We start from the raw sequence: 25,358 nt of genomic DNA on the forward strand, positions 1-25,358 counted from the left end.
GACTTATTACTGTTTAGTTTATCAGATGGTATTCACCCAAGAGTTCTGAAGGAACTCAAATGTGAAATTGCAGGACTACTAACTGTCATCTGTAACCTATCATTTAAATCAGCTTCTGTACCAAATGACTGGAGGATTGCTAATGTGACACCAATTTTTAAAAAGGGTTCCAGAGGTGACCCTGGCAATTATAGGCTGGTAAGCCTGACTTCAGTACTGGGCAAACTGGTTGAAAGTATAGTAAAAAAAAACCAAAATTGTCAAACACCTAAATGAACATAATTTGTTGGGGAAGAGTCAACATGGTTTTTGGTGAGGCATGATTTCCCTTTACAATCTAGTAGAATTCTTTGAGGGGGTCAACAAGCATGTGGACAAGAGGGATCCAGTGGATATAGTGTATTTAGATTTTTCAGAAAGCCATTGACAAGGTCCTTCACCAAAGGCTCTTAAGCCTTAAGACTGCAAAGTAAGCAGTCATGGGATAAGAGGGAAAGTTCTCTCATGGATCGGTAACTGGCTAAAAGATAGGAAACAAAGGGTAGGAATAAATGGTCAGCTCTCAGAATGGAGAGAGGTAAATAGTGGTGTCCCCCACGGGTCTGTACTAGGCCCAGTCCTATTTAACATTCATAAACGATCTGGAAAAAGGGGTAAACAGTGAGGTGGCAAAATTTGCAGATGATACAAAACTACTCAGAATAGTTAAGTCCCAGGCAGACTGCGAAGAGCTGGAAAAAGATCTCTCAAAACTGAGTGACTCGGCAACAAAATGGCAGATTAAATTCAGTGTTGATAAATGCAAAGTAATGCACGTTGGAAAACACAATCCCAACTATACGTATGAAATGATGGGGTCTATATTAGCTGTTACCACTTAAGAAAGAGATCTTGGAGTCATTTTGGATAGTTCTCTGAAATCATCCACTCAATGTGCAGCAGCAGTCAATAGATATTGGCAAGGATGGTGACCCTAGCCTCTGTTAGCCAGAAGCTGGGAATGGGCGACGGGATGGATCACTTGACGATTACCTGTTCTGTCCATTCCCTCTGGGGCACCTGGCATTGGCCACTGTCAGATGGCAGGATACTGGGCTGGATGGACCTTTGGTCTGACCCAGTATGGCCATTCTTATGTTCTTAAGTTAGCCTGCTCTACAGGGATTTCATGCATAAATTCCACACAAGTGAACATGATCTGGAAGACTGTTCAGACCTATCAAAGACTGTATTTTATAATACTGCTCAGGACTATTTAAATGCAATTGATAAGGGGACATAGTGTAAATAGTTTTATGGCATTTTAAGTTTATTTTGAATTTTTATATACATTAGTTTTTAAATTTAAGTTGTAATCCTTTATCATAAAGGAAATGTGGAGAGGTTATTGAATTCTTGATCCTCAACAGCTACCAGATAGTTTGCAGCAGGAAACGTAATAAACCTAGGAACGTTGTGGTATGGAGTTCTGTAGGTGTTACTTAAGACAAGGCTCTTTGTTTATGTCCATGCACTACAATTCTTGTGGTGTGTGTATGTGCTGTGGTATGGTGGCTTTTGCATTCAAGTTTCCATTAGAGCAACTGAAGATTTGGGAGGGAAGGAGGGGAAGTTTCTATAAGGAAGGTCACTGCTTAAAAACCAATTTGAAGTGCAAATATTATTGGTGTTAATGTGAAAAGTACAGCATTGAGATAAGATGAAAGAACAAAGGATCAATGCACTGTACAGTATCATGGCCTCCCCCACCTCCCATATTGAAGCTGGAGTTAAAGGTTGAATGTGTAACTTGCATCTGAACATCTTCTGATGACACATTAGGTTATATAATGTATTTCAAGGCTTCAGTGAAGTGCTACTTTATTTTCAGATCTTGCCAAATTAAAGAAAGATATTTTACCTAACAGCCCATTCACTGGATAGAGATGAAGATGACCTTCAATTGGAATTGTCTTTTAAATGACTCATAAAAGACACATAAGAAATGAATCTTAAACCAAAGTGGATGCAGAGGGCCAAATTCCTCTCTGGTGCAAATGGGTGGAACTTAATCTACCGATGCCCCAAGGCATCTTTGGCCCAGTGTCTTAAATGGAATTCAGTAAGTGAAGCAGTGTTGCAGAGGACTGTGCTGAAATAACTAATTTTAAACAGTGTACTGTTGAAACAGTATCTTTTATAGCAGCAATATATACTGGAGTACTCCATGTCATATATAAGTTATTTAGGTGGATGTATTTTAAAGTGTGCACCTAAATTATCTTTAATTTAAACTGTTACATGGTCACACAGTTGCCATGTCTTAGTGGGTGAATTGCAGTTATATCCATTTTACCTGTGCTGTTTCATGTAGTGCCTTGGTAGTTTACTATCAGACTAAAAATATTGCCCGGAACTCATTTATTAATATTGCTTTTTGGAATCCTAATTTCTCATTGCATATCTACAGATAAATGATAAGGGTAACAGAGTACTGTAAAGTGGGATTTATAGCAGGAAACAAACAGGACTATTTATTTTATTTAGAGCAGGTGGAAAAAACAAATCTTTAAACTGAAAAATTTCGGTAAAAATGTCATTGAACATAGAACTTTTGGTATTTGTCTATTTTTTTTTAAACTACTAATTTTATTCTTCGGGATATTTTAGAAGGACACAATTGGTACATTGGAACTGACTCAAAGTTCTGATCAAATTAATATTCTGTCTCTGAACATGGCAGAGTCTAGAAGCTTCAGAGAGGCATAAAATTAGGCTAGAGATGGCCCTAACCAAACTTTTTGGATTTGTATTCAAACTTTGCATGTTGGTCTCTTCTCTACCTATATGCACATAAAAATGAGCAGTAAAACACTATATGGTAGAGGAAATTTCTTTCTCACCCCAGATGGAAAGGCATTTATCCCCTAAAGCATAAGGCTTGATAGTTGTTTATAATTTCCTTGCCAGTGCTATTGCAAGGAATACATCAATATCCTGTCTCAGCAAGTTCCGCAGGGTAACTCTATATTTCATAAAAAGAACAGGAGTACTTGTGGCACCTTAGAGACTAATACATTTATTAGAGCATAAGCTTTCGTGGACTACAGCCCACTTCTTCAGATGCATACAGACTGTCTGTATGCATCCAAAGAAAATCTATATTTCATAACAAAGTATTTTCTTTTCTTGATCTTCAGAATGATGCATTGGATAAAGCTTGTTTAAAAGATAACAGACCAAATTTTTCCCTGGAATAAGCCCAGGGATGACTAAAACCAGGGATGAATTTGCCTGAATCTGAGGAAGATGTCAACAGCTATATGAAGAATAATTTCTAATGCTAGATTTTTTTTTTTCCAAGAGAAGCTTCCATATGTTTCCTGTTCAATTTTACAAGGAACCCCCAATGAAAATAAAGACGCCTCATTGAAGTCTTACACTGTAGATGAATACAAGCATGTGGTGTTCTCTTGAGACATTGACCCAAAGCAGCAAGACATTCTAAAGTTTACCCAAGAGAGAAAAAACCAAATGGGTGCAAATCTTTAGCTCAGTAAATATTGTACAAGCAATTTCAACACTGCATCAGATTTAGGTGTAGAAGGATTACTTTTTTATCAGTAAATGTCAACAAATGTTGACTTCACTGCACCCACATAAACCTATAAAACAATATTTTTATTGGTAATTAAATTTTTACAAATAGGAAGAGTAAGAAAAACTATGTTTGGAACTTTATAAGATTTGAATTTGAGACTATTTACTTTGTATATTTTGACGTGATTACAATTTGTATTTTAATGATTATAAAAATTAACTTTTTGGATCGCAGCATTATTGTCATTAAGAAATTGTCTGACCTGCTAAATTTCTCACAATTGTGAAATTTTAAATCAATAAAAATTGAAACCCCATAATTTTGCACCAGTATGAAACTTTATATAGATAAAAATAGGAAAAATGCTTAAAATATTGATATTATACATCAAACTTATAGTAAAAAATCAAATTTGCCAAGCCTAAGGCTATGTCTACATTACAGCCTATGTTAGCATAACTTATGTCACTCAGGGGTGTGAATAAACCACTCCCTTGAGCAACATCATTACACCGACATAAGCGCTTGTGTGCACAGCACAATGATGGTGGGAGAGACAAAAACTAGAAGTGAGCCCCAAGACTGCTGACCCCAGCCTTCAAGGAACCCTGTCATACAATTGCACTCATAAGTTTGTCCAGCTCTCTCTCAAAATGAATTAAGTTGTTGGTTCCTACAACTCCTATTGAGAGGCAGTTCTAGAATTTCACTCTTCAAACTGGAAATTTGAAGGGGGGGGGGAGTTAATCATCAGAAGTTGTTCACGGCCAGCTTATACTCATTTTGTTCTTGTGCCGGCATTGTCCTTTAGCTGAAATAGCTCTTCACCCTCCTTGGTGTATTTATAGAGAGAAATCATATCCCCACTCAGCCCCTGCTTTTTTTATTTTAAGCTAAACAAGCCAAGCTCCTCCCGTTTTCTCTCATAAGATAGGCCCTCCATTCCCTGATCAGCCTAGTAGCCCTTCTCTGCACATGTTCTAGGGTGACCAGATAGCAAGTGTGAAAAATCGGGACGGGGTGGGGGGTAATAGGAGCCTATATAAGAAAAAGACCCCAAAATCTGGACTGTCCCTATAAAATCAGGACATCTGGTCACCCTAACATGTTCCAGTTTGAATTCATCATGGTAATGAGATTATAATAACCCTTATGGATATATTTTTATAAGTTATTTAGAAAACTGCATATATTAAATAATCCCTCAACATTTCTCTCTTCCCTTCCCATTTAGTTTTGTTCCTCATTTTGGTCACTTTAGCACATTTTAATGGCTAGTGTCATATTTATAATTGTTGTGGCAAATGCAACACCTATTGTGCGAGGCAATGTAAAAACATAAAGCAAAAAGATAACTGGGCTTTGTAGTTTGAGAGCTATTTTAAATTGTGGATATAGGGCAACATTTTCAGAGTCAACTAAATGATTTAGGTGTAGAACTGTATGAGAGCCAGAATTTTCCACCATGGCAAATTCCCGTCCCCCAAGATTCTAAACTGGATTTTTTTTTAATTTCAAAATTGTCCATACGAGGGACACTTTCTAAAGAAATTATTTCAGAAGAACATAAATTTGATTTTTTGAAAAGTGCCAGCCCCACCTCCCAAGGCTCCTTGGGGAGCCAGGGAAGTGGGTGAGCTGGTAGGAAACTAGGCATGGAAGACTCCAATTTTTCCAAATCAGTATTTTCCAAAGGAAAACCATTCCAGTGGACATTTCCCTATCAGCTCTACTTACGGAGCCATTGATTCAAATTTTCAAAAGCATCCAAGTCTCATTTTCAAAAGTGGTGTGTGGTGTTTTTTTTTTTTTGGTTCTCAAAGGTATTTAGGTGCTTAATTCCCTTTGATTTCAGTCTTCAGAAGTGTTTAGGCAAGATCTGAACCTTAGGCACTTAGGCTGCTAAGTCCTATTGACTTTCAGCCCTAACTGACTTAGGGCTTTTTAAAATTGTATTCCTAATGCATACTGAGGTTAGACAGAGAATTAGGGTTGTGGATAATACTTTTCTCTGTGTCTTTTGACTGGGCTGTCTTATTACAAAGCTCGACACCTTTTGCTTTGATTATTTAGTATTCAGTGAAGTGGCGTAGGTTGATCTCTCTGTATGGGAGCTAGTATTTTATCAGTTAGGTTCATTTGCAGTTCAAACCCATGCTGCCAATTGCAATGATAACTTTTAAATCTTTTACAGAGGTGGCGAGTACTTCTTTCTGAATCAAAGAAGTAAAATGTAGAAATGCTGACAGCTGGCATGTAGTTTTCACTGCATACGTTTGCACTGATCCTGTACTGTCTTTCTTTGACTTGCCTTTCTCTGTACCTTTCAAATTATACACTTATTTATTTCTTATCTGTTTCTGTGAGGCAAGAGCATTGCTGACAGGGCCACCCAGAGGATTCAGGGGGCCTGGGGCAAAGCAATTTTTGGGGGCCTCTTCCATTTAAAAAAAAGTTGCAATACTATAGAATACTATATTCTCATGGGGGGGGGGGGACCCTGCTGGGCCCGGGTCCTGTGGCAAATTGCCCCACTTCCCCCCCCCCCCCCCCTCCTCCCGGGGCAGCCCTGATTGCTGATCCAGTCAGCTCTTGTGCAGAAAAGGTTCAGACAGAACTTTCATCTTGTCTTCATAGAGCTTCTGCAGTGAAGTGTGTGTGTGTGTGCTTCAATCATGCATAAATAACCCCAAAATTTATTGTAGGTACTTGTATTGCCCCCCATTATCAAGGTATCCAAGTACCTTCCAGTTTTTCACGTATTCATTCTCACAACACTCTTATGAGGTAGGGAAATGCTATCACCCTCATTTTACAGATGGAGAACTGAGACAGTGACTTGTTCAAGGTTACACTGCAAGGCTGTGGCAGAACAGGGTCTTGAATCCAAGTTTCCCTAAGCCAGTGCCATAATCACTGGACTGTCCTTCTCAAGAATAATCCATTTATTGGCCATGATAACAACGTACCTCCCAACTGCCCCTCATTGCAAACAATACTTGGTGGGAGCATCCTCTGCTTATAGTATTTTGTCATGGTGATATCCTGTGTGGATTTGCACAGAAAGAATAGTCCACCATAAATCTTCTATAAGAACTATGAGATGGAAGCAGACGGTTTCTATTTTTTTTTAAGTTTTCTGCTGACCTACAGCTGGTGTCTTTATTTATTTCAATTACAATCTGAGCAAGACCCATATAGCTTTTACTTTTTCTAATTTGCATTGATGTGAGCCACTACTTTTGGATTATTCTGATTTTCAGATTAGTTTTTCCCAAGTTTTTAATGGCACCTTTTCTGTTCCTGAGTACTCTGCAAGGTACACAATGAAGTAGTGTTTTAGAAGATCAGCAGGTGATTAAATCCATTAGCTGTTCATATCTGAATGATCTACACAGCGAAAACTATTTGCTGAAGGCAGCTCACAGCAATGGAAAATGCAACATAAGTGATAGTGATGTAATTGCTATTATAATTTATTTATAACAATGGTGAAGGGCATTTATTTTTCTTGCTAGGAGGCAATGATCACATTAGAGACCAACTTATGTCCTTTTTTGAAAACAGTGAAATGTTTCTGGAAAGCCTTACCTGATCCCGTACTAAGGATGTTTCTAATTATATGCAGTAGATGTTCATTAGTAGCAACCTATCGGTTCCCTTTCGCTATGTTGCTCCTACATGGCTGTTGCTGTTATGGGGAGTTCGACAATTCACAGAAAGTGTACCCAGAGGAAATGTTACTTGTAAGTGGTGGTTGCTCTTATAGGTGTTGCCTATACAGCAGATACTTGTTTGCAGCAATTTTAAAGCCATATGTAGGAACCATCTTTAATGCTACTATGGTCTTATGGTCTTAATTCACCATTAGATTGCACTACATTTAGAAGGAAAGCATTGCTACTCTTATACGTGAACCATGGGGTAACATGTTTGAAACATTGTCTATTCTTTAAACAGCTAGTGCAAAGAATGAGTTTTGGGATAAGAGGATAGCAGCCTATAGGGATGGTTAGAGCCCTGCATGGATACAAAAAGGTATATCTGCATCCGATTCACGAGCCGCAAAAATTGTCTGTGGCTATCCGCAGCGATTCGTGGATTTGCAGGGCTCTCAACAGGTTACTGCGCAGGAGTGACTGAGGGCTTTGGCAAGCCCCCAATCACTCCCTCAACAGAACTTCTCCCCAGAGACGACCTGCCCTGTCACCCACTACACCCCTGCCGTACCTTCTTCCCCACTCAGGGCAGGAAGTCTACAATTCTGGGACCTTCTATGCAGTGCCACCCTCCCTGTCAGGGGCTCAGACACCACTACGCAGTTGCGGTGGCTCTAATGCAGGCAGCCGTTGCTTCCTGCTCATTTAAAGAACAACCACACCTTCAAAATGGTGCTTTGCAACTCCCAGAAGGGAGTGAGCCATTTATCTCCTCCCTCCAAGCAACTCCCAGAATGCCCAGCCTGCTTCTGAATGATTCAGAGAGCCAAGCTGGAGCCTGCAGGCTGAGTGACAGCTGCTCTGTTTGGGTGAGTGTGCGCTGTAGAGCCCTGTGTGGATACAAAATTTGTATCTGCATCCGAGCTGTGATCCGCAAAAATGTTCAGTGGATATCCACAGATACCCACAGATTTGCAGGGGTCTATTGATGGTGAAGTTCAGTAAGTGGCTATCTCTTCCACCATAGTTATGTTCACTAGTAAGCAGTAGTAAAGGAAATGTGAAGTGAACAGCTGCCAAGCTGGAATCTCATGCTAAGGAAACTAGCATACAGCATGTTAATTTAATAGCACATTCATTGTATAATTGAATCTTTGTGTTAGCTAGCTATAAAAATATAGAGACAACTGTGTTATCGAGGGAGATGGACATGAAACATTTTAATAGGAGAATGATACTGAAGCCCAACAGATGGGTCTGCTAATGGTGCAAAGAGGAAGGTTTGGCATTCATGGAACACTGAAATACATTATGTGATGGGAGATGACAGTCTGGGTTTGTTAATCTCCAATAAAAGATCCTTTTCTTGGCTTAAAAATAGAGATGGTTCAAAAGAGAATTCTTTAACCTTACATGCTCTACCCCGAACTCTGACAGTAACCTCTGCAAAAGCAAAATTAGCCTACACCATTTTGATCACAGTAGAAATAAGACAAAAACTAAAAACCTTCTATCCACACATTACTCCCCTCCAACACAACTGAACTATGATGAAATCCTACGTGCCCTCTTGCTCTTTTCCTCTTCTGAAATTTGCAAAAGACAAAGCTTGAAAAACCCAAGACCATCCTCCTTGGCCAACCTGTATTCAAAACTGGCCTTTGTTAGATGTGCTTCAACCAAGACAGGAAGAGTAGGGAGGGTAAGGGGTAGATTATGTTTTAACTAAAAAGCCCCATGGTACATATTTATGCCTTGAATAATAAGAGGACTGTTACCACTGCTACCTTCCTGTCCATGCACTGTGCCTCTGCAGCTCTGCCTCTATTAATGTCTACTGGGTTGTCCTCCTTTCTTTCCTTCCTCCTTCCCTCACACCCTCCTGGCCTTCTCTTGTGCTTCTCCGTAGGCCTGGAAAATTCTTCATGACCCTGTGTGCCATGCAGCTTCTGTCCCCTTTTCAGGTCCTTCCTCAAAACTTACCTCTTTCAGTGACTTTTCTTACAATGAATCACTCTTTCTACTGCCCTCAAAATTCAAGTAGGGGAACCTAGGAGAACTAAGATCCATGGTTTGTTAAAGTAACTTTTCATTACTCTGGCATCCTTAAAGCCTACTTAGCCAGGAAGCAGAGGATCTCTCCTAGTATACAGGGACTTTCTGGGAGTGTAAGGCCATTGCAGTGAGTCCTACACCACCTTCTACTAGCCTCCGGCTCAGGAGGAATATTTGAAGGAAAAGCGCTATGGCTGGAGCATCTATTCCCTGGCAACCTATAACTGCCACAATGGCCCTTGGGTTCATAAGCACCTGGGCATAAAATAGTTCAGTTTTGAGGATGCTGAGCTTGTGGTGGTGTGCACAGTCCCCAGGATTGGAGAGCACCAAAACTTTTTGGGTGTGGGGAATAAAGATGTCTTAATGCCCCCATTTCCCATAATGTGTAGCTTGGATGCAGCCCAGAATCTTGTCCCTAATGAGCAATAGTGATGATCCAGGAGTGCAACTTGGATCTTTCTGTAGACATGACACGATTTATGCAATGGTGCTTTTTTTCCCATTTAGACACTAGTAAGGAACTGGACTCCAATTTCTGACTCTGGTCCGACAGATCACCAAACAGACATCAGATGGTGATTGCTCTGTCACCACCAACCTGGGGTGGTTTTGAATTCATGATCTTAGAGGTGAAAGGTGCTGTACATCAGTCACTGGGCTATACAATTCCCCACACTGCCAGTCATGTTCCTTCTTCATGGGATACTCTAAATAATTTAAAATGGAGCTGTGGGCCATTCAAAGACTGTAGAATATGTTGCTAGTGCTGATTTATTTTTCTCTAGGAAGTGAGGAAACCTAATCTACCTGCAAGTTGCATTTAATATAATCACTCCTCCCCTCCAAAAAAAAGATTACATAAAAAAGCATAATAAAAATAGTGTGTTTTTTCTCTTTGCAGTTTTTTGCACTGAAGCCTCTATCCCAAAGGAAAGCACTTATAAAATGTGGTGATCTCTGTTCAGTCTGATGTTTTATTTTTATTTCAGGGAACCAAAAGTGTTTTGTAGGAAGAAATCAGAACTGGGAGTATTGTGCTTCCTATGTAAAATAAGCCATAAAATCAAGCCTCCTAGGAGAGAACTGCCCTCGTTCAGAACAAAGTCGTCATCTTCAAGTTCCTTGAATAAAACCATTCCGTTCACTCTAGGTTTTGTTCTCTTCATATAGCCAATGCTTTCCAGAACCATTGGGACTGACAGAAGTTAGCATTCATTCAATGTATATATGCTGACTGGGACCTGAATTTTACTATCCATGAATGATTTTCTTCTCTGCATCTGCTAGAAACAGAATAGCCCCTCCTCCCCGCAAAAGGGAGGGGAGGTGTTATTGTTTTTAGCTCCGTCTCTGAATTTCAATAAAATACCAAATATTTTCAAATGACCTGTATACAAATTTTCTTCTGGAGCAGAGACTTTGCTCCACATGGTCAAAAGCTGGGTTCTCTCATTGGGTCTATGCTTCCTGTCACATGTGCTAAGAGTAGTTGCCGGTCTTTCTAAACCCTGAAATAGCTGCCGACTCTTTGGGTCACTTCCAGGGAGTCTTTCATAAAGCACTTTCCTCTGCTGGAAGGACACATGCCATTCTGCTCCTTACCCCTGCCTGTACCACTAACAAGTGTTTGCTCTAGCTGTATGCCCTCAGTGCCCTTTGAACCCAAAGGGAAACTGCAGGTGCTCAGTACCTGTCTGGATCTGGCCCTAATGGGGCAGAAATGAGCACACAATGGAAGGCTGAATGGAAAAAGGGACTCTTTATCTTCAAAGTATATTTCTTTTTTCATTAAATATTGACGTAACTCACAGCATCAGTTTTTTACATTGAAACACCGATAATCACTCTGCTTATATGCCACCATAGCTCAAAAGTCCACAGAGATAGCATATAATTTTATCTCACTTTTTCATCTGTGTTTAGCAATCTATTTTCTTTACATAGGTTCACTTTGCAAATACAAGCAACATTTTGTAGGTCTTAACATCAATTATCATGGCAGAGAATACGAATGAATTCCCCCACAAGGGGGAAAAGGGCTTTGCCCTTGATCTTACATCTCTCAATGTGAGCAAGTGTCTTACATTGTAAACATGATAATGAAGACAAAAAACAAACACTTGTTTGGCAGTGAGTGTTTGCTTTTCTTTTACTCTCTGGTGAATGCACTTAAATTTTGAGCATATTGTGAAGATAATGAATTTGTCCATGTTGAAAACAGATCATCTAAATGTAAAATCCTTGTTTATAATTTGTTTTTAGTAAAGCGGCAACAAAACAACCCTGTATTTATCTAGTCTTGTTACTATGCTGGTATGTGGTCTGGTAATATACAAAAAGGGTTTTGAATCTAGCCATAGCAAAGTAAACTCTGATGAAAATCTGAAAGGCTACATTAATCATTTAAGGATATAACTTTCACTGGCCTTTTCAGGAAACTCTGAAAAGTCTATGATAAATCTGTTGTTGTCTGCTGAACATTTGCCTCCATATAAGACAAGAATGGTTTTTAAATATGGCATTTACAGAGATTCACTGGCTAATTCCTCTTGCATTATGTAGGATATATATAATTAACAATATTGTTTCTTACAGTAAATCCCTAAGACGGAGCATAATGCTCAGAAGCCTACCATAGAACAATATTAGAACATAACTACCTGCAAAAGTGTTTCTTTCACAAGTTTCATTTGAAAATATGAATAAATACCATCCAGTTTGAAGTCCATTTAAGCATGTATGTGTCTGCTGCTTAGCTAAAATACACCAGTATGACTAAACTACAGCATCTTAATAGGGCTGCTGTGATGGGGCATGATCCATCAAAGCTCACAACAAGAGATTTACATTGCAGGTGGGATTTTTCCAAAGTACGCAGCATTAACCTAACTGTTGCCAGCACAGAGTGCCCGAGGCAAAGCAACAGCGGGGTTCGTTGCCCGGTGTGTTTTGCGCCAATAAACACACCAGGGGGAGAAGCAAACTAAGTTTATTTGGGATCCCAAAGCAGTGCTAGGAGACAGGCACGTCTCAGATCAAGCACACTAATAGGAACAGTTTTTTTCTTCTTTTATACATTTTGCAGTTAAGTCTCACCCCCCCCTTTCCGCTCTAGCCCTCCCTTTCTCCCCCCGCATTCCTCCCTCTACCCCTCCCGTCCCTGGTAATAGTTACTAAGCAAATAACGATTACATTTAAGCAGTTAAATCATTCTTGGCAGCTATAAGCCTAGCTTGTTAGTAACTTCTTTAAACCGTTATCTTGTCCTTTTTCCCTTCAGCCAGAAACATGCAGGCCTCATTATTACTGCTTGAGCAGGGGGTTGCACACAGATAACTGGTTGCTTACATATTCCAATTGCACCTGGCTTTTGAGGTTGATTAGAGTTTAAACATGGAAGGATAGAGTTTGGTTCACTTAGGCCTAGTGCAGGAAGGCTTCATTGACACTTAGTAGCCTTCCACCCTCCCAAGTTACCTAGGGTGATGCCTAGTGACGTCAACATAACTCTGCTTCCTCTGAAATCAATGGGAGTTTTACCACTGCATTTAATGGGAGAGGAGCAAGGCCAGCACTGAGCACCTTTTGAAATCCACTCTACCAGTTCCCCACACCTCAAACAGGAACTTTACATGGATAATAGGAATATCCAGAGTTGTAAGACTGAATACTGTAATTAGAATTTTGGATGAGCTATAAAACCTTCATGCTTCAGGGCTTTAACCAATTTCTAAGTGTTAGGTGAAACCTTTTATGGGTGGGAGATTATCCCACATCTGCCTACTTTTAGAGTTTCATGCAACTTCTTCCTCTGGAGCAGTGGTTCTCAAACTTGTTCTGCCACTTGTGCAGGGAAAGCCCCGGGCAGGCCGGGCCAGGTTGTTTACCTGCTGCGTCTGCAGGTTCGGCCGATCGCGGCTCCCAGTAGCTGGGGTTTGCTGCTCCAGGCCAATGGGAGCCACTGGAAGCAGCGGCCAGTACGTCCCTTGGCCCACGTATGAATTACAGATGAGCTTGTATAGGTGGGATGTAACAGTCCAGCAGTAAGGCATGGGTTCTCTAAATCCCTGTGCAAAATATCTGGCACTAATGCAGTAAATAAAATGAGACAGACAAGGATTTGTGAGCACTGAGCATGTGTGGTAATGCCCATATTGAATAACAGTATGAGAAAAGAAAAATGGAAACCAGAGGAGTCAATCAATGTACTCCACTGATATTAGGGCTGGCAAATGATTAAAACTGCAATTAATCACAACTGTTTTTTTAATCTCGCTGTTAAGTGAGTACTGTACACTTTGTATTCTGTGTTGTAATTGAAATATATTTGAAAATGTAGAAAAACATCCAAAAATATTGTTTAAATTTACAGTGGTATTCTATTATTCTTTACAGTGTGATTTAAAACTGATTAATTGTGACTGATTTTAATCTAGTTAATTTGTTTTGTGTTAATTGACAGCCCTAGTAGATTATATGAAACAAGGTAGTTTTACATGGCTCCCCAAATCTTCCTAGCCCGAGACTTCAGACAATTAAATGAGCCAGGAAAAGGAGCTAGCCAGAACCTTTTAAATAGCATTATCCATGTACCTACACAAGCAATTATTTGGTGTCAAAATAAGTCTTCAACAATCAAAGGGAAAATTTGAATATAAAGTCTACTAGATGGAATAAAAGTAATTTCTGGCTTTCTCACTTAGTCAGTCAGGAGCTCAGGTATTTATTCTGAGATCCAAATAGTCAAATATAATTATCTTTCTTGTGTAAAGAAAAACCAGAATGAGTTTTAAAGTGGCCTACAGTGTCGTAGGTCTGGTTATGTTCTGGCACAATGTGTACACTTTTTTTTTTTTTCTTGTTCATTTTTACTCTCTCCTTTCCTCTCCCACTTAAAGGTCTTTTTTTCTGCAGGTCACTTTCTCCCTCTGAAAATCAAAGACCAAAAGATATATATATATTTTCTACACATGACCTCTCTTTATGAAACAGTTTTCCAGTCATGGTGCAGAAACAATGCCATGTGAATTAGGTGACAAATCAAACAGCTTAAATAGTGAATCATATTGCACATTGCAGAAAGCAATAATGGGGAAGGCTTTGATGTCATAACAGTTATGAATAGTGAACAAATTCTAAGACACATCCTTGGTACAGGTGTTTTGTGACTAGCCAACAAATTTGGCCCATTTTAGCTGAAGAGTTAATTATGAATAATTCAGCCTGTCACTTCAGTGTCTTTCATTTATCTTTAGGCTTCAGGATGCTCTTGTTAGATTTAGTAATATTCAAAAAAAACCCACTGGCAAACTTTATATTTTATTTAAACTCGATTGAACAATCACGTACAGCTCTTGTTCTGTAACTGCTTCTCCACCATTGACACTAACCAAGTTATTTTTGTAGATACTCTCTCCTCCAGTCCACTTCCTTCTTGATTTCTTTCAGGGATCCATAATCTAAAATTGGTGAAATCATCATTAATTAGCAAGAAAACAGTTGGTATGGCTGTAACACAGGATTGTGCAGTCATTGGGACGTAGATTTGTAAAGTTATTTTGGTGTTTCTCCGCTCAGCGTTGCAACACCTAACCTAAGCTTTAAAACTCTTGTTTTTAGGTGCCTAACTCCCATTGACTTAGGCTCCTATGTGCCTATGTCACTTTTGCAAATGGATCTTGTTAATCTAAATTGCATAGGGACAGATTTTCCAAGGTATTTAGGTGCCTAAAAATACAGATAGACGCCTAATGGGATTTTAAAAAGTGCCTAGGCATATTTTAAAATCCTACTAGGTGCCTATCTTCATTTCCCCTGCTTAAATACTTTGAAAATATGGAGCTTTACCTTTGCTATGCTGACTAGACCAACACCTAAATAACTTAAAATGTCTGGGCAACAATTTTTTTTTCATACCCACTGTGAACAGTGATGTCATGTGATGCTAGTGCTATTTTCTGGCAATAACTATCCTAACTGTGATTTAAGCTGGTCATCATGACAGCTGTTCCCAATGCAAACCGCAGTTTACTAAGATTTCTTGCCAGCAACAACCAGTCTTCAAAGAATCATTGTACTTACAACCTATACGTGGCCTCCACTATTTTGGAAAGTTTTCCATAGTAATATTGCCTTCCAGCAAGGATGAGGTGGGTGGTACTGATATTTCTACTCAAAGACAAGGCACTGGAGTGGATTTGACCTATTCTTCATTCATTTTAACTTATAACATGCATGATTCTAAACAATCATAGTGCATTGATGAGCAGAGTATCCCACTTGATGGTGGAATGCAGAGATATTCTCATCAACATTAACATTCCCCTGGAATATCAGCAATTTACAGGTGATTCTGCCCATACACTCTGTTCAATGTTCCTACTGCATTACGTATTCCTCATAGTTAAGGACATGCTGAAGATGATACTCCTGGGCATCTAGATGGTTGGTAGTTTCATTCTGTCCTTCCTCTTCTGGATATTGTGTGTACTGTAGCTATATAATGAACACAGTTTTCTGTGGATAGCACCTTTTCCATTTCTGGAATTAGGTAGCTGTCCTCTTGCTTTCAGTTCTGGTACAGTATGTTTCAAAGTGAGGGGGGGGGGGCGCACTATGCTCTCTCCTGGAGTGTCTCCTTTTATTTCTTTTGTGGATTTCTCTTACTCTAAAATAAAGTCATGTGGACAGAAAATGTTTGTTTGCTCTTTATATGGCATGATGCCATTGAAAGGGTTAAGGTCGGCCTGAGACCAATTATGCTAGTTGTCTGCACCTGGGTGGTGAGCCAGGCTTAATTAAAGATGAAGCCTAGTTCGAGAAGGCACTGGGTGATTTCTATAAAGAAAGCAAGCACAAATTAGAAAGAGTATGTGGGAAGAGAAGGAATTCTGTAGTTCCTTCCTTGATAGTAGAGAACAGAGGAGGGAGTTTATCTCATGGCCCTGTTGGGAGGTAGCAGAGGTAAGGAAACTCCTGAAGTGGGCCTGAGAGAAAGCCAACCCACAAACAAACAGGGTAGATAGGGTTGAGACTCCAAACTAAGGGCAAGACTAGAATCAATGTTTTATGGGGAATGGAGTGCTGGGGATGACCCAGGATGGATTAAAAGTTTAGGTATGAGGGAGAGGGGCAGCAGTTGCTTTTGCTGTGGTTTTTGTTTCACTTTTGAGCTTCACTGAAAGGCTCCAGGGAGAAGCCCTGGGGCCACAGAAAAGTGGAATGGAAGAGGAGCCCTGAAGAGGCAGAAGCTGTTAGACTGAAGTGAAGACTAGCATCTTGTGGGGTGCTGTCCCTTTGGGATGCTAGTACATCTAGATGGGAGAGACTTTAGTTATCTGGATAGAGGGTTGAGTTTTGAGGACAGGCAGACCACCCCAGAATCAAATGTCATTCTGTTGACTGACTGGAAGGGATAACTTGGTAATATTGCCCATAGGGGTGGGGCTTTAATGAGACTGACAGGGAAATAGATACCCTTGATGCCAAGAGGAAGGGAACCCTTCTCTCTGCATTCCTTTCCCCTTCAGGGAGAAAGGAGTCCTAATAGGACAACTTTAACCACAATCCTCTGTGGCCTGGTGCAACCGGACTACTATTGATCCTCACCCCTACTCCCAAGAGGATGCATTGTTTATGTAAGCACTATGGCAGGGCACTCAGGTTGGCTCTGTTTTTCTTCCCGCTTCCTCCCCCTGTCTATTTAATTGATGTGGCTTGTTCATGGTCACTGGTTTTGTGGAATGTAAGCCAAAGCACTCAAGGACTATCAGCTGATCTCCTGTTCAAACTGGGAAGAATTTAACCCACAGGAGATGGTCATGCACAGAGGGTTTTTTTTGCTTTCCCTAAGGCACCTTGGAGACTTGATGTAGTGTTTTACTTCTATATTGATATATTATGAGTATTGAGGGGAAACTTTTGTAATAGCAGAGGCCAGTGTGTCACCAAACCCCAGTATAGAAAAAAAAACTTTGTTTGGGACCTCATGCGGGGCATGGTGTTGACTTCAAGGCTTGGTATAGACTGAAGAACCCTTCATCTCTTCCACAAGGTAAGAGTGGATTGAGGGCTCTGGCACTAGTCTGAGTCCCAAGGATTGGACTGGTAGGGCTAAAGATATTACCCCTTGTTTGGTGGCCAATGATGCATAACCCCTGGATTGGGATACTGCTGGATATTCAGGTGCTTATGCTCTAACCCTTTACGGTTATTGCTGCTTATTTAAGCAATTAAAGTTGTGGTTGGCATTTAAACAACACTGAAGGTGTGCCATGTCTTAGTCACTTGAGGCATCCATATCAAATAACGCATGCCATCACTGCTGCATGATATTGCCAGGATGAGATTTTGAGCAAAATTTGCAGCCTGTACGTTTCCATTCAGTGACCTTAAAACTATTTAAAACAGCAGTTTCTCTCATTACGGAATTTAGTGTGCTCTGCTTCGAGGGATGAATATAACAGCCATCGAGCCCAGTGCTATAAAAACCAGCTCACAAGTATACTCCTGATAATATAGAGAATTCTCCTGCATGTTATCCCTTTTATTTTCCTGCCACAAAAATAAAGGACAAACCTTAAATCTAACAGAACTGTAATGTAAAATTTAAGAACTGTCATTTTTATTTTGGCTGACTTCTCTGTAGAAATTCTAAGATGTGAAACAAATCAAAGCTGGAAAGTATGAAGTACACAGCATTCAGAAGATTCCCTTTATGTCTATTGCAGCCACTGAAGCAAAAATGCATCCTAATTCCTTTCAGTTGCTTTCACTATAATACAATTTCTGAACTACCTTAGGTATGTATGGTGCGATACGCAGCATGACCCTGAGAAGGTCATCGGAACTTCAGGAATTGTAACATGAAAGGAGAAATGACGACTCTTTATAGGAAGAAGTGTTACTTTTGAATTATTTTTTAACTTCAGCAAGGACAAGTGCAAAAAGAGAAAACAACTATCTTTATTTAGAATTATTCCCCCCTCCCTCCCTCCCAGAAGGTGTGGGATGTGGGTGTGTAACAGGAAGTAATAGTAGCCAAACAATTCTGAGTCATGCCAGGATGTTTATACCAGGGGTATCATGATTGTTCTCACCCAGTAATCCACTTTTTGAGTCAATATATTTAACATCTGTTGCTGGATAGCTACCATGTTATCCAGTCATATTTACTATTAGATTTTTTCTTTTTAACAGCTTGGGAGAACTGGGGGAAGAACTTTGTGGGGTGGAGGTTAGGAGGATGGATTCGGAATTATCCAAACAAAAATGATGATGGTAAAACTGGCACAGCTAAGTCATAGTTTCAGAGAAATGAGATCCAGAAAAGATCTTGTTCCTTTCCCTGCAGGTGCAGGATTAATCCTAACACTGCATTATTGAGACTCAAATGGTGGACTTTCTGCCACTTAAGTTAGATACATTTCCCCAATACCCAACCCATTTATATACTTGTTAGGTATTATCTCAGGTATTAAGATACAGTAAAAACTTGATTATCCACATATCTTGGAAGACACTTGAAACATCAGGAATCCAGAGTTTCATGGCCTGGGGAAGCTGTTGGGTCAATGGATTATTTAGCCACATAAAAATCAAGCCAGTTATGACTTCATGCATTGAAATCTCTTTGCATGCAAAGTATTCTCTTCTTTGTCAAATATCTGGCATTGGGGAATCCAGCCAGTACAGCAACTTCCCTTTATTTCCCACCACTCTGGCTAACCCAAGCTACAGATTTCAGAAGACATATCTGATCTTGGGATAACGGCTTCAGTTAACTGGAATCCAGACAGTTGGGGTTGTGCAGGATCAAAAAGCATCTTTGTTTGTTAAAAATCCATTATATTAAAAATAATTCTTAAGTTTTAACAATATCAATGTTTGAAAAGGCACCTTACTTCCTTGCTCTGGCCATCTAGATCACAGGTAGCAGAGTGGGAGGATGCCCGCCCTTGTAGGGCTGCCATGCCCCTCTCATGCATGTGTGTTGGGAGCATGCAGGTCAGGGCAGTGAGTGGATAGAGCACAGCTTGCCAGCAGCCTAGGGGGAATGGGCTGTGCCTGACAGAGTACTTCCTCCTGTAGAGTGGGGCAGGGGGACCTAGGGAGGTGACTGTCAGTCACCATGTGCCTTCTGATTTGTTCCAGTGCAACAGGCTACCCCTGGCTTGGAGTTCAGAACTAACTTCTAACTGATCTCTCACGCAGTAAAATCATTCTTGTACAATAAGTCAATATTTCAGTTTCATTACGAGTTACCTCAAATCTTCCAAATTGTTGATTTCATTTGAGCTACGGAGAAATGAATTTTTATCTGGACAATAAGTTGGCTTGTTAAATAAAAATAAGCCATCTGTTCTATGCCTGATTTCCTTTCTTTTGGTGTTTCCTTCCTTTTGTCTGCCTAACAGTTACCATGGCAATAGAAAAAAACAATAACAAGGCGCTAATAAATCTGTTGATAGCTAAATTGAAGACCATGAAGCAAAGGCAGCTTTATTAATTTCAAGGCCCTTGGCTCATCTTATTTTATCCTCTCTGCTTTTTGCACTTTTCCCCAATCTGTTCCCTCCCTCATCCTCTGTGTGGCTTAGGGTATTTCTACACTGCAAACACTGGGAAAGATTGCAGCTCGAGTAGACCTACACGACCTAGTTAGATTAACATTAGCTTGGGTACTAGAGCTGTAAAACTATCACGTTGTAAACTTCTGTACAAGCCCACCAGGAACGTTCAGGGGTAGCCCATGCTGAAGTGCATGCCACTATGACTTTATCATACCACATGATTGCAGTCTAGACCTATCCTTTGAGGCATTACAAATGAAAAGATAGCAATGTTAACTGGTCCTTCCACAGGAAGCCTGTCCATTCTGATAAGAAACAGCTCACCTGGAAGGAACAGTAGGGTAAGGTGCCACTACTAAAAGGACCTTACATATACACCATAAACCAGTAGCCCCTTTGAAGTTAATTGACCTGATTCTGATCTTAGACCAGTGCCACTCTGACTTCAGTGGAGTTACTCCTGATTTAAACTGGTGTCAGTGAGGTCAGACCTCCTTGCTGGATTAGGGCTACTCATGTGAATAAAGATTTGCAGGACTGAGAGCAAAACTTGGTTTCAGATGGAGAGGCACTGAAACCTCTTCCCCTAACCATAGTATTTATATAATTCTGCCATCCACTTTAGTACCATAGGGACCACTATAGTGATCACCATCTCAGGTATTGATTTGTGACCCTGAGGGTCAGCATTCAAGTTAGACACAGCTAAGCACTCAAAATTCAGCAGTTTACCCTTAGCTAATTGAAAGATCCAAGCCTCTTGGATAGATACAGTTGGGCAGGAAACTTTACAAGAATAGTTTATCACATGGAATTCACTACTTTTGCTTTTGTCTTGGAAAGATCCCATTGCAAAGTGAGGCAAATGCAACAGTTATGGAATACACAGGTCTTTAAGTTTTTGAGGTAGGTTTGTGGGTGTTTTTATTTCATCTATACCGGATAGCCTATCTGCAATGTTAGCTATCGTTCTGTGTGTGTTTCTGCCTCTTCCCTCCCACTGCCCAGCTCCCTCAGCTCTTTCCTTTCCAGCTCTCTTCTTTTTTCCTCTCCTTTGAACTCGCCATCACTTTCCTCTTCTGAAGATAGTGTTGCTGAGTACTGCTGGACTCAGATCATGTTCCTCATTTGCAGTTCTGCCCACAGTGTGAAATTAACTACTGTAAGTCTGTGAGCTTAGTCAGTTTCACTTTACCTTCAGTCCCCCCCTAGGGAAAGCACAGCTCTTTGGGGTTTAAACAAAATAACAAGAAATATCCTACACTCTTTTTTTTTTTTTTTTTTTTTTTTTTTTGGTAGGGTAACTTGGGCATTTTGTGCATTAAAAAACTCTTGTGGCCAGAGAAGGGACGGAAGGGTACTTGTCCATGACTGTATAAGCAGCAATTAAACACTTTAATCATAAGGGCACTAAATTCTTTGAATAATTAAGCTCTTGTGTGTGGCAAAATTTCATTTCCTATAGAGGATTTATTACAGAGCATGATTGAGAATTTTTTTCCCCAAGAGTAAGATACAGAATCATATCAAAATGTGTTACTGATCATTTGTAGTCCAGGAGGGCTTAGGGGCCTATTGCCTAGGTACTGTAATGGCAGACAAAGGGTATAAGGAGAAACAGATGCACTGAGAAGTACAGTAATGGGACTACTCACTGTACCTAAAACTAACCATGCACCTAAGGCTTTGTAGGATGTAGGTTGAGAAAAAAGACCATGTTGCCTAGTGGATAGACCTCTACACTAGGACTCGAGCTGCCAGGGTTCCATTTGTGTTGTAGCCTTTTATTCTATTTAATGTTAATTGTATGCCAATGGGTTCAGCTCTGGTGGCTACAGTCTCAAGTTCAACGGAATTATCTCTGTTTGTTCTGTCTCTAGAGCCCATAAGAACACATGAAACCATATTCAAATAACACACACAATTACAAGAGCATCTATATTTTAGCAGCTTTATTAAAGTTATCAACAAAGTTTTATAAATGTCACAGCATATACAAATCTTAAAGATCAGTACCATGTACGAGTTATACCTACAGACATACTCACATCCTCCTAAATGGCATTAGTCAGTTGTCTCTCTCATGGATTGATCATCAATATGGGAGTGGTTCCTGCTGAAATTTCCCATAGAAAGCTCAATTTTCTTGCTCTAGGCATCCTTTTTTTTGTACTGTGATCCTGTCTATACCTACATTCTGCACATGTACATGAAAATGTCAACTCTCTCTTTCTTACTGGTCTGTGTCCCCTAGAAACACAAGGGACCCTATAGGCTGTGTAGGTTCTCATTAATATTGATGTACCACCTTTATCTTGCAGTTAAGGCACATGCTGGAGACCATATTAGTTGTTACAGCATTTTATAATTTAAATTTAATCATCCCAGCTATACTTTTGCAATATTACCATGCGGTACCTCTTTTCCCATAATCTTTCTGGTTATTTCTCGGTCAGTGACTTACACCATCATTTCTTGTCTCCAAGGCCTAAAATAGCTAAGCTAAAGCCTTGCAGGCCTCAACCTACAGGTTCTTGCATTTCAGCTTGTCTCACTTATGTCTACTACATACTTCCTCTAAATACTGATCAATCTTATATTTTTATAGTCGTACAAATTAACTCTGCTTAACATGCAATGAATATATGTGGTATAACATATTGCTTAATCATAACATCACACAATAAATGGATACTAAACTAAAATCCTAGACACTGTAGCCAATGGTGCTGGGTGGTGACTAGTGTGTTGTTTTTACACTAATGATAGGTTCTTTTAATTATTGACTTTCTCTCATCATTTCCCACCTCTGACCACCATCCCTTCCAACCCAACAAATAGAACTTTGGAAGCTCCCAGGAGTACCATGAGTGTCACATGGTAGTATCTGCACAAATGCAAGCTTCCCTCAATCATGTACATGAATCTACATTTACACAATTGTTTGCGGAAAGTGAATAAAGAATGTGACATCTTTTGCATTTGATGAAATGTTTGCTGAATGGTTTTGTTTATTTTGTTTTTCTGCTTGCCCGGCTCTGTTTGAGTGTCTGCATTGTCTCTGACTCACTTAGGAGCCCTCTGGCCTGCACACACTAGTCAAAAAAATTATGGCAAACCTCAGTATTAGAGTAGTAATCTAGGTTTACTTTTAAGACTATTGCATGATGGCAAATATCCTATTTTGTATTACACCCCAGCATGGCAGTGTAACTTGGAATTGCTATCTACAGTATGGGAAACAGCAAGTTTGATGGCAATTGAACACACAAGAATGTTCTTAGTGTGTCCCAGGTAAGGAAATATTGTATCATGTTTTGCATGCTGAATAATCCTGTTCAAGTCAATCATGAGACTTTTTTTTTTTTTCCTGGTCTAATCTTGTAGTCGGGTACGTAAGGAACCCAGCATAAACATACCTGGCTGTATTACTTTATATTTTCTTAATACTACCAAAAGAGAGAGAGAGCTGTGAATCACTTAAAACATACACATTTTATTTCTGTAACTATTGAATAAATAGTTTACTAATAAAAGTAGATTACCAGGCTTCTGTTTTTGTTGCTATCAGCTGAACAGAGGGGTAGGAATCTTGAGGGAGAAACACAGGAATTGACAGTGTCCTGTGAGACTAATTGAATCCCCACTGCCATCTCCCATTCCATCTGAGAGGAGGAAATCCCTGCATACACTCGGGGAAGCTTTGTTTGTGTTTGCAAAAGTCTCTCTGAACCCCGAGTAACCCCTTTGCCAGCCTGAGTAACCCTCATTATTTCCTATTCTCCCCATTAAATTATATGAATTCCCTGTCGGATTCAAAAGACTACAGTTGGCTGCCACTTTACTCCCAGGGGTGCTGCCTCTCAGAAGTCTATCTTCTGGGGAATGATCTTCTAACAAGCCCTTGCTGGTTCAGAAAGACTCCTAGTATTACAGTTTGGTATTTGGCAGATACCTACACCTTCCTCTGAGCATCCTGTATTCCTATAACCCATGTCTATTTACGTGTTCTTGTCCGATATCTTCAGCTCTGAGGGACTGCTTGAATGGATATGTGCTGCAGTCCTAGATTAAGCTTTCTTTGTTTTGCCAGATTCTGATCAGACTTGGGTATTTTATTGCTTAGCTAGAACATGCTGAATTTGCACATGGATCAAAAGCTATGGAATGGATTTTGGAGCTATACATAATTAACAAGCAGAGCATGGAACACTGTGATAATTTGGATCAAGGGATGACCAAAGTAAGAAAAGAACTGGGCCAAAATGTTTGACTATATAGGTGATGTTAGGTGCCTAAATCTGCATAGTCTGACTTGCTCCATACCATTTCTGATGGTCAGGGCCTATGTTAATCAGGCTACTCACTGAGGTATCTAAATAAGGTAGCTACCTGACGTTAAACACTGATGTATGAAAAGTTTGTCTCTAGTTTATTTTAAAAACAATAAAAGAGAAGAACTTATTTTGAACTTTTTTTCTGGACCTAATTATGAAAGGATACGCCTGGAAATTAAGAATAGTGTTTATCTGGATTCCAGGTTGCAATAAAATGTGTTTGGTCTCATCTGAATTTTTAGAGGTCACTTGCTTAGTTTAGTAAAGCATCACCTCTAATTAAATATAGCGATTCTTATGCTGTAATTGGCACTCTTTGCAGTGGAAATGCCCAGGAGTGGGATAGGATGGAGCAAACTGCATCACCTCTCCGAGTCAATTCAACAGCTCCAATTTTTAATGTTTTTGGATGACGCACATTCTCTCTGGATAAGATATACACTGTATAACCAGGTCAGAAGGGAAAAAAGAGTACTTGTGAGATGACACCTCTGGATATGGCATGAAAACCCTCGATTGTACAGGCTCACTGTTTAGATGTGAGTGCTTATAAGGGCTAATTAGATTGTGCGTAGCCTTGGAGTGAAGGAGTGCATAAAGAATCTATTGGCATGGCGACTGACACTATTAATCCCCTATCCAACTCAACCCATGCACTGTATGGGGAGCCAGGATTAGAAACCTACTCTCTCCTCTCCAAAATCACAGGCTTTTACTACTTCAGCTAATCATCATAGTAGAACTCGTATATTTTCTGTGGACAAGCTGCTGCAAGAGGGCAATGTCTTTATTATTTTAGGAGAATTGCTATTAGAGTAGCACTGAAAGATCTCCGCCAGGATCAGGGCTCCATTGTGTGAGGCACTGTACAAATTCATAGCAAGACTCTATCTTGAATAATTTATAGTCTTAAAAACTCAAGCTAGACAATTCCCATGATACAAATGAGGGACCGAGGATTGCCCAAGGTCACATGCAGTCTGTGGCAGGACCAAAAATTGAAACAATCTCCTGAATCTCAGTCCAGTGACTTAACCACAAGACCATCCTTCTTAAAGTCTGTGTATTCACACACAATTGCTACACTACAGGGGCAGGATGCAAGGCGCATACTCCTAACATTTCTGTGCCCATGTACAGTGGCCAGCAATAA

This window comes from Chrysemys picta, chromosome 9, assembly GCF_011386835.1.
Source record: "Chrysemys picta bellii isolate R12L10 chromosome 9, ASM1138683v2, whole genome shotgun sequence".
In the NCBI taxonomy this organism is placed as follows: domain Eukaryota; kingdom Metazoa; phylum Chordata; order Testudines; family Emydidae; genus Chrysemys; species Chrysemys picta.